The sequence below is a fragment of the Apostichopus japonicus genome, chromosome 8 (genome assembly GCF_037975245.1).
Source record: "Apostichopus japonicus isolate 1M-3 chromosome 8, ASM3797524v1, whole genome shotgun sequence".
NCBI lineage: Eukaryota > Metazoa > Echinodermata > Holothuroidea > Aspidochirotida > Stichopodidae > Apostichopus > Apostichopus japonicus.
The window spans coordinates 35912137-35931425 of NC_092568.1; the positions used below are offsets into that span (position 1 = coordinate 35912137).

Below are 19289 nucleotides of genomic sequence, written 5' to 3' on the forward strand. Positions count from 1 at the left end.
TTTTGGTCATCAATTTCCTGAATTTAAATTTTCAAAGTACTATACAAAACATGTGATTCCACGTTAACAACTAGCTAGTTTTTTTCTCACCAAATCAATGTTAATTAGCGTGTAATTAATTAACTCATTTATTTATTCGATTCCTACAAATTTCTACAAAATACATATTCACATTAGTATCAATTGCATGCAAAAAGGGGGAACACAGATTAATATTTCAAAATATAATAATTGGATTTCACTTATAAAGTACCGTAATACAAATTACGTCAAATATTCTCACATATATAGCAGTACTCAAATGAAGAAAACCAATAAAGTGCTTTTACGATGTCGCTCTTTGAGAGTTATGTCCAATGTCATATTTCTATCATTCAACATTCATCGACTTTTATAGGATTCATTTCCCCTTCAGTATTTCTGCTTCCAAGGTGTGTCTGAGGTTAGAACACCTGCTTTCATTGTATTTATAATACGCATCAGTAGATAAGTGGTTCTTGATATCGCCGGAAGGAAACATTTAAGGAATCTAACTTACCAAGTGAGAAAACCGTTTTAAATTCAATTCCCTTGTAGTATTCCCGCTTTCAAAGGTGATTGTCCTTAGTATTCAGTGTTTCATAATGCAACAGTATAGTAAAGTAGTATTGATATCACCGTAAGAAGTCTACCTGGCCAAAGATACTTGTCACGTCTGTCATGCTGTATGCATTCTATATTTCTGCTTCCATTGTGATTGCCCTGCATATTCCTGCTTTCATATTATTAACGTATATTAACAGAAGATAAAGGGTTTTGATATATTTCAGGAATCTAACTAATCAAATGTGATGACCTTCATGGTTCGATTTCCTTATAATATTCCTGCCTTTATAATTCGTGTTTTGATGATGTTATCGTAAAGAAACAGTCGGTAAATAGTGATGATAACGCCGAAGATAATCGAACTGTCCAAAAATGAGCTCACTTTCAATTAATTTTATGTCTAAATTATGTTATTATTAAAATTTCTACCACGTAATGTCATTTAAACATCATCTTTAATGGTAGTAAAGGCTCCGTCCAAATGAATACGTAAAAAAACTAATCAATTGATGTTGACTTTAAGGTTGCTAATTTGAATAAATAGTTGGTACCGTTTGTAGAGAACAATTTGCCGATCCAAACTGCTGCTTTAATCTCGTATTCTTTATGTTGTCTCCTTCAAACGCATTCGACGTTCAGCCTTGCATCTACCCGTGATTAACAATTAACTGACGGAAATCGCAGACTATATAGAACAGAGATAACTTTTCCTCCATTTGTGACGATAAATATTGCATTTGTTTACTTTTGGGCCTCAATTAGTGTTAAAATAAACTCTACCTCGTCCCTTTGGGTTGTTAATATATAATTATAAAGGTCACAGAAATAGGGAGAATGTAGACACTTGAGGGGTTCTATAGTTTTCTCCTTTGAATTTTTACATGAGTTATTTGTTCATTAAGATAGTAAACGATTTTCGAATGGGGTCGTGTTAACTAAGGATGTTGGCAGAAAGGCTGTACACTATTTATATCTCCAAACATGACTCATAGCGTTTACAACATTATGTTTTGTTATTGTAGACTCATGGGGAATGTTTGAGTTAGGTAATTTCATAAAACAGTATTGATATTATAATGAGATTATGTTAAGGACAATGACAGAAAATACTACATATGTTCTTTTCAAGTGCACGACATAGAGCATTCGGATCTGAAAGTGGTAATTACTCTAGACTGGAATACTGGAATTCAGAAACACCTTTGCAGACCTTTGTTCGCACAAGCCAACGAGGCCTATTACTTTCTAAATCGGGAAGATTTTTAATTGTAATTTTGATCATTGTTGCATGAATTGATTTTTCCGTATGAAAACAATATATGTGCAACTTCCAAAGAAACTTTAGGTTTAATCGATGCATCGACCAATTGGTAACGACTCTCTTTTTCATGAGGTGAGTCAGATCCGAGAATTTAGAAGCAGATTATGTTACATGTAAACTTACTCGTACGTCAGCGTTCTGTTATGGTACACTGATACAATATAAACCTTGAACCAGCACCCCATTTCTATCACCCTAACCTAACTAAATAATGTCCAGTATTCGGAATTGTTAATGAATAATGGAAGATTAGATCGATTTGACATTCATCTCACTTCTCCCTTCCAACTTCCCTCCGTTTATGCTAGGTGAGATTTAGTCAGGTTCATAGCTTACCACTGTATTTTGCCGTAGCTTGAAACTTCGTGGCTCTCTGACTCACTGTCTGAATTTATTTGAAATGCAACTTTCTCTGTAGAAAGCAACAACGTTTTGTGCTTAATTAATAGATACCACCAAATTTGGTTAAAGAATATATCCGCCATACAAATGCTATACTCATGTGGCCTTAATCTAATGACTCTTGTTAAGACATGATCTTCAGCCACTGGTATATATTTCCTCAATAAACTTTTGCAAAATAAATGGTTACCACTCAAGGATAAGTATTATTTGGCGGTTATGGCATCCAAGGGGTTTTTCCCGCATTGTCTAGACTGCATACACATTAGTGACAAACATTAATACGCCTTTGCTGGTGATTGATTGCTGTCTGTTGTTCATCAATTATTTCGTTTTACCCTTTATTAGTTTTCGAAAGGATGTTATTGCTTTGGATTTAACCTTGTTGTTACATAGACACAACTGACGCCATGTTAGGTGGGATTGGTTTTTCTCAACACGCTAGCCTACATGTTGATTAAATGACCAGTGGGGCTCTCCAAGCGTTTCAACGAAAGAGCGCTGTCATAAATGAACTTATGGCTGTGATCTTTACTGTGTATACACATAGTCTGAATCTAAGCAACGCGTGAAAGAATTTGAACACGACTGCTGAACATTAATACAGACGCGCTGGGTGATGACTAGTTCTACTTTTGCTATTTCGTGTAACGAGAAACATGTTTTAGAAAAAAACGTTGAGGTGTTTAAAATAGTGTGTATGGTTTGAAATTTCAGATGCAACTTTTAAATGATTTAGTCTTCGATAACTGCGAACGAATAAGTATGTATTTATACAGTCTAATAGATAATACTAAAACTAATAGTTACAACTTTTCGGGTTTCGCGGAACTAGATAGAACCGAATGACAGCGCCCTGTTTATTCTGTCCATGGTTGGAAGGGCCCGCTGCTAACTACATATAATCATTCTCTGTGGAAATATCTGTCATTTCTCTCAGACTTCTGTGGTTACGCACATGATTCTGCGCAAAATGTAAGACATTTGCTTGCAAAACGTATTTCACTTCAGTGATGACGAAAGAAAAATGCACGACAGAAGAACCAACGGGAAAAGCGACATTATAGAAGTTTCCACTAAAACTAAAACATTTGATTATCTGTTTGGGACTACATGAGATTTATACACTTTATCGGGCAAAAATAGTGAAATTATATAGAAGAAAGAACTTTGGTTTTCTAATTTATCAGTATTAAATAGTTTATCCAATTAAGAGTAACAATGTCAAGGAAAGTACCAACTTTGTTGTAGGAAACAAATCAATAATGACATTAATCAATAAAGTAAAATTAATTAACGACCCAGTCACAAACAATAATACTAGTTTACATATATATAGAAGAATGGAACCCAGGACTTATCCAGCTGGGGAAAACATTTTTATATTGTACGCTTCATGTCCCTCTTTAAAGCACTCCTACTGACAGTATGAGCAGTATGCAAATGTCATATTTCTATTAGGTAAATGTTAGGAATTGTGCACAGTATGCAGTACGATTGCTTCCAAACGTTATCTGGAAGGACAGGAAATAGTGTTATTAGTATTTGAACAATGTCTCAAATGGCTGCAGGCCTACAATGTATATAAATATTCAGCAGCCATCTGCTGTGTTTTTGAGGAATCTAAATAGCAAAGCCCCAAAACATCCACATTTCCACAGTTAAGAACAAATATTACTATGCAACATGTTTTTGTCTTCACACATGACTGTCATTAATGATGCTATTATTAGATGAGATGAAATCAATATATGGATATGCAGTGCCGGCAGACAATTGGTTACTGATCGCTTATGATAGATGATATCGGTTTTAAATTATCATGTGTTTGCAAGTGTCGATACGTAAAATGCGGGTAATTATATCATCTTTGAATGACAGGCGTAGTATACCTGCAGCAAAATCAATTTTTCTTTGCAACTTATCGACCATTTTAAAGCCATTATTGTCGACTGAGCAATACGTCTCTCTCTCTTTCTCTATTTTCTCTCTCAAATCCTTAGGAACGCCCTCATAAAACTATTGTCTTTCATATATATGAAATATATGGTAACTTAGGCTGGCTTATTAAAAAGCTAACCGTAGATATGACAATACAATGCAGGACATCTGCAATCTTTGTACAAACATTGATACCGTATCCATGCATTACAACATTCAAAAAGTTGAACGCCGTAAACAATTCATTCTCATGTGCGTATTCTAACCTTAAGCTTGTCACTTGATTAGCAAGCAAACATGTCATTAATACAAAACAAAATTTGGATAAATTAAATTGTGATGTTAAAGAGAAAACAGGTTCATTATTCAAGTTGAACACTTTCGTCAAGACGTTATTTAACCACACTGAATTGCGCCTCCCGTCTGCCGGTCTTACCACCCTGGTTTACTATGACGTCGAATTCGATAAACGTAACTCTACGCAGCATATATATTTTCTTTATCAATCGTTACAAGGAGAAGGTTATACAGTCTAATTACCTTACTATCGATTTTCTCGCTTTCAGCATTGATGTAATCAATCATGTAATATATCAATTGGCATTGTAGGAACGTGGAGACAAAATTGGTTGAGTGGTTAGAATTGATACTGTTTCTGTAGCTCGATCTAGACTTCGGTCGATTTTGCCGTAACGAGAAACTCTGCCAGGTGAAAAAAAGTTAATGGGAGCAAACTACACGTAAAAATAATGAAAATAAAAGAAATAAAAATTATCAATGCATCTCCAAAGGCGTGTCATATTTTTGTTTATGTACCATTCATATTTTTATGTTACATCTCCTAAAGAAACAGATAAAGTTCTCGTGTACTAAGTAGGCCGGATTAAATCGTCTTATGAAGATGACTAAGATCTACGCAAAATGAAGCAAGTAACTGACCACCACATTCTTGCAACGATGTAAAATTTTACATGTTACTTTATATACTACATAGTTGTTAAATTATGAGTTTTATCACTGTTGCACCAGTGCCGACTATTTGACTCATATAGATATATTTCTTTTGATATTGAGGCATAATTAAACGTGTCAGAAATTCCGATAGAATTTTCATATATGCAACAAACATTCAACGAGAATTTGTTCTCGAAAATTTGGTACATTCATTCTACAGGCAAAAGATAATAAACTAAATATTAGTCACGTCCTAAAGCTGTTCCAACCTTTTGAAAACCTCGTGTAAAATCCTTTAATTGTATTAACTACAAACATAATAATGATTGGTTGAATTCCTAATTATGCTAATTCATGCATACCCCATTAATACGAAACATAAATAGTTGAATAGGTTTTGAAACGCATCTTCCCCGATATTTGTTCCTCATGTCTCGTTTACAGCAATTACGAGTGTAAAATTAAATTATGATGCTAAAGTGTCATGTACAAAAATATATCAAAATAACATTTATCTGTAAATCTTTCAATTTAAGATTTCGTTAGTGTGAAATCGTAAATGTCTTATATCTGCAGGAGTAGCCTTTAAAACCAATCAACATTTATTGTTGTATTTCTTTAAAGTCTAAATCACTTAAACGTACAGTATATAGATTCATCATCCGTACAAATGACAAACGGTCTTTTATCTTATACATTTAACAATTTGTCTTTATCGATACGACCATGGGAAAAAATCTTCCATCATCACTTTTCCAAAAATGTTTTAGCACTTATCTGATAAGCTCTTAAAATTTGTCAGCTCTCATAAATTGCCAATAGTCAACCTACCACAATTTTCTGGATCGTTAACCTATCCAGGTTCTACTTTTGTTCGAAATGTCTTACTTTAATTTGAGCCAGATATAAGCAAGAGCTATTGGCTATAGCATTGAGGATGCATCTCGTCTTTATGACGTCATTCATTTGGCGCGTCCTCTTCTCACACTGTATTCTCTCACAGATGACTGGTTTGAAACGGGCGATAGCCAATTATTTAAAAGGAGTGGAGACTCCTTCACTTCATTTCACGCGACAAAATTCTGCAAGAACGAGAATTAAAATCATACGCCGTTCAACGTACAAGCTGCATATATATGATTGAGAAGTGGAGTGAGCGGTCGAGTCGATGCTGTCAGGAAAAAAAAACGAAGCATCAGAAGAGAAGATTAGAAGACTTATTGGATTTAAAGAAGATCAGACCTCTCTGAATTAAGACGGGAAAGAAAAACAACCTTTCCATATCTGAAAGATTTTCTCAGGAAGGAAAACTCATCTTTCGTTTTCGCTTTTTTCTTTTTGAAGTCTGTGGTATACGATGGTATAAGTACCCCCCCCCCCCCCTCCAAACGTGGCCTTTACGCGTTGAAGACGGGACTCAAGGCCCACTTGCGCTAGGTTTGACTCTTTTCTGTGGCGGGTAAATCAATGTATAGGAGCATTTCTATACTCGCTGTCGTCATGGCATAACAGCTGAAAATGGAAAAACTAATACTTTATATTTCTGTTTGGTTTCGGATTCATCCAACCACAAAGAACACAAATTTCAGGTAGTTAAATGGAAACCTAACAATTTGGCTGATGTTCTTCGTAGCTGATGCAGCATTTGAGTGACTATGAAAATGAAGATCTGCATGCATGGATTCAAACAAAGCATTACCCGTTTTACATTTCTACAACTGATTTAGTTATTTCATTGAACCTGAAACAGTCCGAGGCTTAAAACAACAGGACTATAATCACCAATATAATACTTCGTTCGTAACGGAATTTGTCGAGACTGGACGTTTCACTGCTTAATATAATGTAAGTGTGAACCTTTTATTTAACTTTTCTGTGCAAAACGATTTCTGTTTGTCTATCTCCATCACTCTTTTCACTCTCGTCAATGTTTCTTCTTACCTTACTAAGTTCTGATTATTTTCGTAATCATGTTTCCTTTGCGCTCGTACGATTGCTTAATGTTTTCTGTTCAGGTAGGTGGGTTGTAACACGTGTTTGTTGGTGAAGACCATTCGACAACGTAAGGTAGAGTATGCTTCATTCAGTGCTAATGTACGGTACAACAAATCTCTCCGACCCTCTATCCTAAATACGCAATTGGCAATTGAATCTTCAGTTGTAAATTGATGGTGCATTCGAGTATTCATAAAACATGATCAATTGTAAGAGTATCATAGAACAATATTAGATCACCCACGTGTTTACATTATTATCTTAGCTTTCCGGGAAAGCTTGCTACCAGCACTCGCTTATAGGAAAATATATAGGACGATGTACCCTTTACGCTAGTATACCTTTAAAGTGGTTCAAACATTCGGGCTCCCCCCCCCCCCCACATCTAGCCGTTAAACTACTTCGTTATATTTATTCTCAGTTAATACTTGTGAACACTGGCTTTTCCACATTTACGCAAACGACACACTTTGCAATAACAGTGTATTTTACAAAGTAATATGTGTTTTTCTGTTTGCGTGTGCTTAGTGTGTGTACTACACTCCGTCAATGATGCCAACCTTCCCATTTCCTACTGTCATACAAAGGGCAGACAAAATATAATATAATATTGTCTCCTATACATTATTCCTGTTGCATCGTGGTAATGAAGGACGCCACATATCAGTTTACATATACTTAACGATATTCAAATTTCTTCAGCAAACACGTATAGAATTAACTCTGAACCGGAAAAGCATAAAAGGTGGCCAAAGTTTAGCTTGCGAACAAATGTATCCAGTACGCGACGAGGCTTTCAAAACCATATTCATGCGGGCCAGAGAACCTTAGCCTATAGAAAAGGGGGAAACACACGTATGAAGTATGCGTTTAAGTTATAGCTCCGAATTGTGATAAGTGGTTCAACATAACAAACCAGATGGGCAATATACATGTAAACGTGTGTTTATCCTTCCCCATCCCTTTAATGTCAAGCGTCTAGTTATCTCACAAGAGTATAGTTAGATCTTTGAGTGACACGGTATATGATAGGGTACAAATGTTTACTGCTGCCCGTCAGATGAGTTGGTGACCACACACGCCATTCTGTAAAGGGAGAACTACAGCATTGATTTCTTGAGTGTATTCTCATAATGTCACTTTTGTGCGGTATGAAACAACGAATGTTGGATGAAACAATGAAGGATATAAAAGTAGAGTAAATGGCTATGTAAACATGTAAATTCAATGTTAGGATTTGACAGTTTATTCCTGACATCTTGTTTATAAATAGTACATCAAAACAGAGCATGAACCGGGAAATTTATACAATTTGAAAGTGCAAAGAACAAACGTATACTGCAGAAAACCAGAAGATTAAAACAAAATCATTAGATATGAATACAAAACTATCTTTGTATAATTTTTTTATGACTTTAATAGGTTAGCAATCTATAATTATTGGAACCTAAAATAAGGACTTGAAGCTAGTAATGAAAACGTTTGGGGTGTTTTCTCATGGTTGCACGGTGTACAAGTAACTGTTGGGCTCTGACTGGCATCTCAAGCAATGAATGACAATATACAAATCGCTATCAATTCAGTACTGGATAGCTCAGTTGGTAGAGCACCTGACCAAAACTTCTTTGCCCTTTCAAATTGTGTATATTTCCATATCTTGTTTTTATTTGCTTTTTTATAGACAAGATGTCAGGAATATGCTGTCAAATCCTAACTTTGAATTTACATGTTTACATAGCCATTTGAAGTCTAATTATTATCCTCCATTTTTATCCAACATGTGTTGTTTCACCACAAAGAACAACAGTTTGTTATAATAGCTAAGGTGTATGTTTAACTGGTAAAAATGCCCCAAACTTTTCCTCTTACACTCTGAACAGATATTCCATACAACTAACGTTGCGTTTTTTTTTCTGGTTAATTTTTGAAATCAATGCAACCACCTTTTCACGTGCAGGTCAAGTGCAATATCCTGGGGTTAACGGAGAGACGATTTTGCTAATATTATATATATAGCATGTTAAATTTGCCAATATTGTTTTCAAAAATTCTACAACCTTCCCACATAAGTAAAAATACAATTAAGTAAGCGGAGAATACAGAATGGCGTAAAATAAATAATAATATCACTCGCCCGTGACAGTTGTTATTAAACTGCAAGTTCTATACATAGTCTCCAAATTGCAAATACGATGGTAAAATATTCGCTTCTAACTTGTGGTAAAGGTATAGTATACATCTAGTTAAAGCGTTAAAAGAAGTAGAGAAACAAAGTACTGACAAATTAAAGGTTTTTTTATGTAGTATTTCACACTTCCATGAAATATCCATATGAGTAATAGTTCGTTGCACGTAAAATTGATTTGTAGATGGTAAACGTACACGAATGCCTGCAACGTCCGTCATATATATATATAGCATGCGTTATAGATATCGAAATGCCACGCTTATTTGAACACCAATGTTGATTTTGGGTTACTGCCTATACCCAAATTTTACGTTCGAATCCTTAACCTCTCCCTTGTGAATATTTGTATTATTAAGTTTATTGGCAGGGTATGGTCGATGCAGTAATAGTGCATATCTATTTATTCTATATCGTGATACACCGGAAATAGAGACCATACGAACAGGATAGCGCTAGAAATAAGAAGAAGATGGTTTTTATTTTCTTGTTATAGTTTCATTGATACCCTAAAGAATGAAAAATAAATAAACGTGGGTAATATATTTGTGACTAATTATCCATTAAAAGATGCGATTTTTTTTTTTTTGGTCTTAGCTTGATCAGAGTTGATTACGTACCTACGTAGGGAATTCATTAACTTCCACAAAATCATCAACATTATAGTGTTTTTAATATATCTTAGATATATGTTAGAAAGGTTTGCAAGGAAAATAGTGGGAAAAAACCCAATCTGTTTCTTGTCGTATTGGTCGGCTTAAAAATTGAAATAAAGGATTAATTTTGCACCCTTTTATGAACATGCCCAAACTCCAATGTCACTCGTAGCAACTAAAAACATTGCTTCAAATATCTTTAAGGAAGAAAGGTTAATGGTTAGAACTCTCTATATCGTCTTCTTTGTCGTTATAAGTTTTATTTAAAAGACTTATTGCTCTTGCTTCCACTCTTTCTTTGTCTCTAAGTTGTCAAGTTTACTTGTGGTACGCACCCTTGATCATATGCTATATATAGACATTGCAAAGAAACTGCAAAACACCGTTGCGTTGCTTTTGAACACCCTTCTGGACTGTGGGGATTGCAGGAGAGATTTCTGACTGAGGGTTTCAGAAGGCCTATCTCGCGGCTGTTTGTGTCCTTTAGGGCTATAAGGTTTCTAAGCGTGTACCTGGTAAGGACTCATATTGCTGGGACAACATAATCAAATGCCACACAACAGACACAACCTTTTATATATAAAAAAATCACCGAGCACAAACCAAACACCTTGATTTACTCTCAAACACCCCAATGCCTTTACATTTTTATTGTAACCATGTGATCACGACGGTGTTACGTCTGTGCAGTATCCCTTCGAAAGTTCATAAATATTGCACATGACCCTGGCTAATAGCTGGTGAGCGACCTATACTGTGCACTGTCACATGTCATTTGATTTTAGCTCCAAACAATACTTTTAATTAAGGAACGTCACCCAACAAACCGCCGAGCATGGGAACGGAAAACCTAACAACTTGATCTATACTCTCAACCCCTGCAGTCGCCTACATTCATACTGTAACCATGTTATAATAACGATGTTACGTCGAAAGTGAATAAATACTACACTTGACCATGGTAAATGGTTGGCGACCGATCTACTAGTGCACTGTGCATCTGCATAGAACATATCTAACATAGAACACATAATCTTATCCAGAAACAATAATTTATAATAAACAATAACCGGTGCTGTGGCCGAGTGGATAAAGGCGATGGCACTTGAAGCAATGAGGCTTAGCAATCAGGAGGTTCCTGGTTCGATACCCGGCCGGTTCACACTAAGATGGGTTTTTTTTTATCCAAGAGCAATCTACGGTTTCCCATCTGAAATGACTTTCTAAATTGAAAAGATTCCAAATTATGAGTTACATTGTTGAATTTGGAGGCCACCCGACCTGTAAGTTGTAATCAATAAGCCTTTGCGGGTTTCTACCGCACATGTGGTCGCTTAAGAGACGTAAAAATAACTGCTGATTATTATTTCCAAGAAACTTGACCCAAAACAGAGTAGAGCCTGGACTCTCAAGACCAAAACAACTTGACCCACTCGCAACTCCAGTCCCATTGAACCGAGACTGCTCGCAGATGCTCATAAAAGTATTCTTTAGAAGAAAATTCGTTAAAAGTTTCTTCTAAATCTAATATTTTAACATTCATATTTTGAGAGTCTTTAAGTATTTATGACAATTCCTTAAATTTAAACATAAACAAAAAAGCACCCATAGGCCTACAAACTAGTCAAGTTCATAACTATGAATACGGTTGTGGGTTAATTAGAAACATACATTGCTTAATCACGCATGGTCATCCCTCTTAATATTCGTTAACCAAATTATTTTGAAGGTTAACTCTCTCTCTTATGAATGAATAATGACTATTTACGTATTTACAATATACCTGTATAACCCACCCAATAAACCCTATTCTGGGACCTGTAAAGGAGGCAACTTATTTTATTTACATCAACAGGGATGTTGAATGAGATATTCGAAGTTTTTTATATAGTATTTATACAAGACGTGTTCTTTTGTCGCTCATTTGGTATAATAAAATAATCTCTTAAAAATGTCATTGATGACATCCAAGATGGTTCTTCAGGTCAACTGATACATATTGCTGTATGAGCAGGCTCAAATACTAACTTTAATTTTTACTTAAACTTCTTGTACACCACTCTAAATAACTAATGACTTGTCAACTGCCGAGCATTTTCTTGCGATGATGACTCAGGAGGCTGTACATTTTCATTTCAATACCAAGATTAAACAAACGACTCAAGAGTATTGTTTCTCCCTCTTGAAGTTGTCCTGAAATCAATAGTAACGTTTCAACATAGTGAACTACATTATCGTAAACACTTTTGAACCATTGCATTTGTTAAAGTTGCATTCTTTTAATAACTTTGACAATTGTTTATAGTAATGTAATCACGGGTGTAATGGTTACCGCTGCCCTGTGTAGGAAGGGGAATTCCAAGCGTTACAGGTATGCGAGTAGTTTAACCATGTTGTTGCCGCTTTCATCAGCAGTGTTGCACTCTTTGGAGTGATTTAAATCATACAAATATTAATATACTTCAATTGTATAAGGTATACTGAGAGAACTGTCGTTCTTAAAGTTACTCTCCACTACAAGCAAATCACATCATGGCAATATCTCACATATGCCCCATGTAATATATATTATTGCATTAAAATGTCAAAAACCTGAAGAGACCAAAAAAAAAAACGTTCGTCTGTCGAGCTATAGATCGTTCCTCCCGAAAGCGTTGTAAAGGATACTAGGTTCATATCATAGTTTAATTCGCAAAAACGGGTTCATTTCCCAGTAGATTCCAATTTCCATACAACAATTGAATAAGGCCAACATTTGGCGAGTTATATCTTCTGAGACGCTTCCAACCAACTACCAAAGTAACCAACTACCAAAATCATTGATGTTTTTTATTAAAACTTTTTGCTCTTGGAATTAACGCAAATAAGAAAATAACCTATTTTATAAGTTCGACCTTTTTAAATAAACATCATGTGTCTTCTTATTTTTATACTACCCTTTTGGCGTTTCTTTATCCTTCCATCTTGCCAATTCACAAGCAACTTGAGTAAACTAGCGATGCTGACATTTTGATTAGTGATACTATCTTCCATCTCTGCCATCAAAATGTCCTACTTTTGTATCTTTCTCTTTTTTTCTTTCTTTTTTTTTCCTTTGAAAAAAACGTACAAGTTTCATTTACTGAATGCCAAGAAAAAGAAATGATTGTTATGGTATATATAGCTTAACGTTAACCTGTGAACTGCTTCACTGGTCAATATGTCCGAAAAAGTAATATCGTAAAATGATGAAAAGTTATTTTCAAACAAAAGAGAGAAAAGGAGAAGGCCTGTAGCAAGTTTTTTCAACTTTTATATTTTTGTTATCTTCTAACCGAGATCTTATAGTAAATAATATTGCAATAGAAAATTAGGTCTATCACATATCAAAGCAATACGATACAGCCAGAGTCACTTATGCACGTTTTGCAATATTTTAGTTACTTCCTTGTCCAGAATTTACATCTGAGTGAAGAAGAAAAAAAGGAATCGTGTAAATACAAGTAATTGCCTGCTGTCAGAAGTAGCTGATTTTTAATCAAATATAAAGGTGACTCACTTGTCTCTGGTAATTTTCTGGTTGTTATACAAGTTTATTTATTTATTTAATTTTTTTAGACAGAGGGCATTTACCTCGCCGTATCACAATCAGAGTATCCACGGCAACAGATGAGGCAGATCATTTTCTATCTGGGCCAATGTAAACGAGTACATAAGACACATTTGGCATGCCGCCAAGCAGTTATGGGAATAACAAATTAGCCATATGTACATCCTCTTTTCTTATAACTTTTCAAACTTTTTATGTGGTCGAATCAAAGGCAGATATTTAAATTACAAAAAGAAAGAAAGAAAAAGGCAGTCTAAGTGTCTTTGACCTGATGTGTCCTGATTAAGAAAGTAAACGATGTAGCGATAAATCGATAGTCTGCTTCACACTCAGGGGAAATCTCTTCTTGTTTCCAGCGCTAGTCTTAGCATGGATCTTATTTCAGATATTGGTAAAAGGGAGGTTCATAGCAGAATATTGTGATTCATAATTTGTATCCAAACATTGCAAAATACCGAAATGTACAAATTACAGGAAATATTAACTGTGCGTTGGTATGTCATACCTCTCAAGACTTACAAAACTGCTCGACCAGAACAGAAGGTGGGAAAATAAATGAAAGTACAGGCTTTGTAAGGTTTGCCTAGAAATATGATATTTAAACAGATTATGTTCTTTTGTACGACCTATTAAACGTTGAAGTTGTTAACAGGTTACTATCATGAAGAAAGTTGCATTTCATTTAGAACTGTAAAAGTTATCTCTAAAAAACTTTTCTGATTACAATGTAACATGTAAAATGTTTCATATTCACGCCGTAAGTTTCAAAATACAAGAAGAAAACCAAAGAATAAATATGCTGTCAATGATTACCCACCTCATGGATGTTATCATCCACCTTACCTTCATTTTTGTCTTTTTATTTCACCATCCCGTTAGCGATATTGTCCATTTACTCTGGTCAAGACTTGATTGAAAATCCCGCAGCGACAAAGCAGCGTGTGTTTATACCACAACCCTGACAAATTATTACTCTGGTCTTTGTCGGATGATTTTCAACAGGCATGCCATGTCATTCATCCTTGAAAGGAGTACATTTAACGTTGATTCTTTTAATGCCTCCTACACTTAATAACTGGATGAAATTTTATTTTTATATTGTTCTCATGACAGCTCTTGGAGATATTGCCGTAATGCCAGAAGGGCTTTAAAATGTCATTATCAGGGGTTCAGTCTTGAAAACGGTGTGCCTTTATAAAGATTTGCTGAAAGGAACTTTAATGTTCATCTTCTCTAATGACAGTTTTATAAGAATGTCATCAGGTCTTAGGCTTGATGCGTCTTGTCAAGGAAGGGAAACGAACGACTTCGGTTGAGTTTGAAAAGGGTCGTTTTACTCTTTAACCATGGGACCTGCATGTCAAATAATAAAAAGAATTAATAAAACCTGTGTAGATTCGTTGCTTCCCATATGTCGGAAATACAAGACTAGTGCACTTCCAGTTGAATGGTGCAACTGAAACCAGTTGCATTCACAACATCCACAACTGTTGCATTCACAACTGTTGCATTAACAACTGTTGCATTCACAACAGATACATTCAAAATGTTCCTGTTGGTGTGTAGTAAACCGCGTTGTAAATCGTGACCAAAGAAGAGGGAAAAGATGCAACTATTAAATTCCCTTTACGTTTCCCCTTCAAAGCAGGATTCTCACCATCAACACTTTTTTTCGTAAATAAAAAGATGTATTTGCTTTCAAGGCAGAAATTGGAAGCACCTTTATAAACTCACCAACTATACCTGGTGAATTAATGTTTTTAAAATAAGAGCATTTGAAACGATATTTGTATATGTTGGGCAAAATATTCGTATAGATTAAAGCATTCTACGTTTACGTGTGAGAAGAAACTTTTGGCAAGCTGTACAGTGTATTTGCTAATTGGCAGCTGTAAGGTTTCAAGTGCTAAGAATTCATTCCGAAATAGGATTAGAATAGCCATTGTGTAAAGTTGGGATCTTGAATGCATATCTGATATCCGGATTTCCGATATATAACGTACTTTTATAATCATACGATAATCCTTTTGAAGATGATGGAATTAAGTATCTCTACATGAAGCAATACATCAGGTTAGTTAAACGGCAATAATGTAAGGATTTAATTTTGGTTTTCTGTATTATCACCTAGAAGTATCCAAGCAATAAACGTTTCACAAAGTTGTCAAAATATGTATCATTAGAAAGCTAAGACAAATCAAACAAAATAAAAAACCCATACAGACCTTTGTTTCAAACGAAACCATTCATAGCTATAAGCCATCGCGTGTTAAATTGAGATGTGGAATGCATAGTTTCCTACGAAAGTTGACACTTTACAGACGTCAATCAAACATATCTTTCGATAATGAGAAGATGCTATCTACCAGTTTCTTTGTTTTAGATTTTGCGACCTCTACACCAAATATTTCAGTTTTTAAGGTGGGTAGTATCACCGATACTCAGAGTTACACACTCTGAATAAAAAAAACAAATTTACGTGCCAGCATTTTTGGTCGTGTTTCAGGTATTATGACAATGAGTGCAAAGGCATATATGTTGTCTCTCGTAACCATTATGAAGAAATAATCACAACAAGTATTGAAGTAATGGGCTATGAAACAGCGTGCAACATAACACCGAATAATGAAGTGTATCGCTGCTACATTTTTTCGTATAACATGATCTTATATACATGACACCTCTTTCTCTCTCTCTCTCTCTCACACACAAACACGTATGTAGAATGCAGCATACACAAAGTGTGAAGCTGTACACATTACATCACGTACCTTTCATGTAAGATTTCACTTACCTACTTTAGTTGTAGTCACATATCACTACGCCATGGAGTAAATTCTTCAAACTTCATTATTCTGGTACTCGTATTTCCGACCCCTCGATCCCCTCCTGGCTCCTCTTACCTTGTCCTTACCTTCCCCCACCCTCAACCCCCCCCCCCCAATGGCGGAGAAATAAATCTGAGTTTCCCTTTAAAATGATCTTGTTTAAACCAGAGAAAGGTAAGGAAATGTAAAGCATCGGAAGCTTAGTTATATTTGTCAATATGACATGACATTCTGTAAACATCTTAAACATCAACATGTCATTTTTACACGTACTAATTCACCCCCCCCCCCCACCCACTCATGCCCTAAAAATAAGGGGTATGGGTCGGATTACATTATTTCGTGCAATTTTTGTTCGAAATTTCGGTGCACTTTTTGTATCACCTTACTTTGTGTAACGATGACAGTGTTACCCAATCTTCATAAATATTTAAAAAAATGTCAAGACTTTTTTGTCCTGCTATATGTTTGGACGGGGCAGTGAGGGGGGGCTGAAAAGTAATTACAGTTTAATCAACTAAATGCTTTATTTGACGCACAAGTAAATCCACCCATAGAAAAAATAATGTAAAATAATGCTCGTTCTGGGAATAAAACGTTTTTCTCTTAATTAGAAATCTTTCAAACTAGCATCGAAACGGAACGGTACCCCTTCTTCGTTTCTTATATAGTCTGGGATTTTTTTTTTGTGTTAACGTCGCCAAAACTTTTCCAATTTCCTTAAAAGTCTATCCTTGCATGGCTGAATTTTCTAAGGAATTCTTTGTGTGTGTGTGTCCTTACCCTGAAGGTGTCCTACAATTTAAGGTGACCAGACGTCCCCGATTTTCGGGGACAGTCCCCGATTACAGTGTGCTGTCCCCGATGAACAAGTGTCCCCGAAAATGTCCCCGATTCGTCAAAATGTTCAGGAATTTCGAAAATATCCCACATTATTAGTAAAATAATTGTAAAAAACCAATTTATTCAAGTGTGCAGTCGCAGAACGGAACTAAACAGTATTTCAGGTGGGCCATTGTAAAGTAAAATATGCTAGATCGATCTAGCCTAGCACTCTTTCGTAAAGTAAATAAATTTCATCTAAGAAAAAGCTACATTTTTGAAAATAAAATTGATTTAAAAAGTGCTTCTAAGTATCACCATTTTACATCTAAGCACCTTAGGCACTAGAAAATTTTCCAAAGGGGATGGGGACACCCCCTCCCCTTTGACCCCTCCCCCATATCAGTTACGCAATAAATGTCCCTGATTCCAGTCAGGCAAATATGGTCACCTTATCTTACATCCTATTACGATGGATCATGAAGCAGAAATTCGCGACATGTCTATTCAAGTATAACCAAATCAGAATAAAACGTCACATTTGATAAAGTCATTTTCACCTTGATATACGTCTTATAACAAATATATAAAAAATATAAAAAAATCCGATTTCCCTAAAGGCATAGATAAAAAAAGTCATAAAATATGAACAGTTTTAATCCCACCTTTTCGGTGCCTCATGTGCAATCACTACGTCTACTTTCACTCCAACAAGTCCTATTTTCGTCACACGGAGTTATTATTTTGGACGGACCTAATCTGAAGAAAGGGACTAAAAGGGTGAATCTTTAAAACACAAGGGCACGGGATTACTTTCGTTCTGGTGACTATCACTATTCTATTTATTGACGAAAGACAAGAACACGCTTGAATTGTCGAGTTTCATACATCGAAGTTCCCTTGAGATGTATAACGGTAAAAAGGTTTAAAAAACATTACGCGATAGCTTCAACAATTTCTCGCGTTTACTCGGATACATTCTTGGTAAAAAGATACCAGGAAACTGTCCTTCGGTTTCCATACTTGAGCAATCCAATGATAACTTCTCCTATATCAATTCTGCTTTACATATAGAGTGAAGTAATTAATCCAGAAATTACCGAATCTCTTCAATTCATTTATTGCAACAGTATTAGTATTACCATTTTTGGGGGTTGCGCACGATGAATAACTTGTTGTTGTTGGATATTTCTACATACACGTCTACATTCTAATACATCCATATCCACATCCGGTTCTAAACGTGTTTAGATTATCCAAGTTTTACTGCAGTCAATATTCTTATAATATTCTAATAAGTTAAGTTATCCCGAGGAACAGAACTTCCGCATCCTTAAGTTATAAACTTAAATGCGAGTTTTACATACAATTTTGTAAACAAAAGAAAAAACATAGTTGGTATGATTCTGTACAGTTTATCATGCGTGAGTTTTTTGGTTTACCATGTGTTTGGTGTTTGTGTTTGCCAGCTGAACTTATTATCACAGCTAAGGCTTAATTGTAAAGGGCATCGTCTAGAAAGTACATTTCTATGAACAAAATAACACAATTCTTACGTACATTTCCTATGGATATTGCCTAGCGAGGATGTGAACAATTGTGTGGTCTGCTATATGAAGTCATGCCAAACTTTGTAAATGTTAACAAATGATTCATACGAAAGTGATATGTACTCTCTGAAGTGTTGTACTAAACGATAAAGTTTTATTGCAAGGATCACATATTTTACTTCGTATGTCTATAATAAAACCATTGTACTGACAGTTCAATGAAAACCTCACCTTCTCTTCCTCACCTCACCTTGTCGTGTTTGCAAGTGACCCTGTTTACATCCCACTCCGACTCAAATCGTATAGCCTACCACTAACAGCACTGCAAAAATTAATATACTTTTTCTTATACTTGGCTTTTCATAACCGAAATTCAATAGTAATTCATGTCAGGAGTAAAATTTAACAGTCTGCGAAAACGAGACAAACTTCTCAGATATTGTGAGATGTCTTTTATATAT

General features: G+C 35.3%; 1 protein-coding gene across 1 annotated transcript in view; it reads left to right on the top strand.

Annotated features, from left to right (window-relative positions):
- Positions 1-6219: 6219 nt before the first annotated feature.
- The window catches only part of LOC139971873 (muscarinic acetylcholine receptor M1-like), an 82763-nt gene continuing 69693 nt past the window's right edge, over positions 6220-19289 (top strand). Inside the window, exon 1 of the mRNA XM_071978662.1 lies at positions 6220-7048. The gene's annotated coding sequence lies outside the window, so the exon portion shown is untranslated. The remainder of the gene's footprint in view (positions 7049-19289) is intronic.